At 38.4% G+C, this 2275-nt stretch overlaps 1 long non-coding RNA gene across 1 annotated transcript; it reads right to left on the bottom strand.

Annotated features, from left to right (window-relative positions):
- Positions 1 to 65: 65 nt before the first annotated feature.
- LOC119344406 lies at positions 66 to 2269 on the bottom strand. Its single transcript, XR_005166646.1, has 2 exons — positions 1977 to 2269; positions 66 to 1026 (listed from the first exon to the last, which is right to left on the bottom strand). It is a non-coding gene; the product is annotated as an uncharacterized LOC119344406 (long non-coding RNA).
- Between the last annotated feature and the right edge of the window lie 6 nt (positions 2270 to 2275).

The following is a 2275-nucleotide window of genomic DNA, read 5'->3' as shown; positions in this document are numbered from 1 at the left end:
GGAATTCTTGTAAGATACATATATGACCAAAATTAAAAGATATCATAACTGCCAGCTCTATCGAATCAACAAAAATGATGATCTGATTTGCATCTGGCTACCAATCCACCACTAACACCATCGTTTCATGACCAGTGATACAAATATCCACTAACTAATCAGGCAAAACTGATCAATCTTGTACATAGTGGATACTGTCAACCCTTTACACTGTCCCCACGGGCATAATCGAGTCCTAACCTACTCTACTGGTACTTAGTGAGACCATTCCCGAGGCGAACATTCATATAGCGGTGAAAATTCTATCAAATTTGCGGTGTGAGACTAAAAGCACAGTATGGACCTTACTCGTAGCAGCAGGCCGACGTGTCCTCCCACGGGGTCGCTCCGCCACGCCCGCCGTTCTCTGCTGCATAGAGCTTTGGAAGGGCCATATCCATGCTCTCAACTATAGTAACTTCATTTACAAAAGTACATAATATTAACTTATATATGCATTGTACATTGTAAAAGGAAAAAAGTTTATTAGTCACCTTGACAGTGTACCTCCAAACACCAAAATGACTAATAATTTCGTAGGGAATTAGAAAAACAGCACCGAACAAATTACAGTTCAAGATGGACCACCTTTGTGCTTTTTTAAGAACCCAAGAAGAAAAGAAGCATCCGCAGATTCTTGTTGATACATTAGAACTTACAAAGTTTTTAATATACTTGACAGATCAAAGTAGTAGGAAACTAAATTAACACGGCATTCCTAACAACAATAAAATAGCAAGCAAGAAGTATTAAAAGAAAACAGAGAGCAGCATGAGCACGCAACATAAAAAATTGGGTCACCTTAAGATCAAGAACCAGTGGCACTCTCTCCATTCAGATCAAGAAAGAAAACATAGGGCAGCATGAGCACGCAACATAAAAAAACTGGTTAACCTAAAGATCAAGAACCAGCGGCCCTCTCCATTCAGATAAAAAAGAAAGACCACCGTAAACATCCTAAGCCGCAATGGAGGCACACACCAACTCCTGCATACAAAACATGAAGTGTCTTTTAGTTTCATAGATAATGGTCTATGAAGGGTCTTTTACTAAATGCATAGTACCCTATGCCTTTAGTATCTCAACCAGAACCAAAACACAAAGAAATGGTCAACTAAGAGAATGGTCTACCAACATGATGAACCAAATTATCTCATAGAAGATACCATAACTGCATCAGGATCCAAAAATATGTCGTAAAAACATAGGGCACTATGGCCAATGTGGATAAGAAGACGTTGTCGCAGTGGAGAAGCAGAGACAGGGGGTCGAGGTCATAGGGGGAAGCGCTCACCCGAGGAGCAGGACAATACTATACATATGTCACCGAGAAAAATATAATCCAATGTATTGAAAAAATATATAAGCACCTTGACGATACTATACATATGTCAACCAGAAAATAATACTATACATATACATATGTCCTCCAATTTCCATAAATTCTAATAAATAATCTTCAGCTAAGAACAGAGTTGGGAGCGACCAAAATTACACAAATAATCAAGCATAAACTTAAGAATAGGTCACAAAGTTACATAGTGCTCAAGGGATGTTCATCCCACTACTTTTGCAGCCTAAGACCATTTTCTATAGTCTACACTCCTCCACTTGTTGCCTATTCCAGCAAGTAGATGGCCTGAGGCCTGAATAATGAATCTATGTAACTAAAAAGACAGAGAATTCACATGACAGTGCCATGGATCAAGAGGCCTCTAATCTAAGAATATAAAAGAGGAAAACTATACAATAAATGCGATGAAAGCCAGCAAAACTGATATTTCCATCACACACCATATCACAAATTGAGATCATATAACCACCATTAGCAAATCAGACTTGAGATCACGTCCAACATTTCAGTCATAAATATTTTTAATATCAGGTTTTGAGGATGACAACAGGCTAATAATCAAATTCTGAGTTTGTTGCCATACCTTTGTGTTCCCACACATCCTAGCGTTCCAGATGCACTAATTTGCAGAACATTAACTCAAAGTACCTTGCACTATTATTCAGAATATGACCCTGGAGAAATCATATGCATGGATGTTAGAGCTGGTATGGCATGATATCCAAGCAGCAAACTAACTCAAATAGCAACAAATAAAGATAAATAAATGCTACCGGCGTGTTTCCAACCTAAGTGTGCTTCCGAGATTCTAGGAAAGATAAAACATCAAAATCGAAACCACTACTGATGAGATCTTATCAGATGCAACACCCCAAACACATT

Source organism: Triticum dicoccoides, unplaced genomic scaffold, assembly GCF_002162155.2.
Source record: "Triticum dicoccoides isolate Atlit2015 ecotype Zavitan unplaced genomic scaffold, WEW_v2.0 scaffold168183, whole genome shotgun sequence".
Lineage (NCBI taxonomy): Eukaryota > Viridiplantae > Streptophyta > Magnoliopsida > Poales > Poaceae > Triticum > Triticum dicoccoides.
Note: the sequence above shows the minus strand (reverse complement) of the source record. Positions and strands in the feature narration are given on the sequence as shown.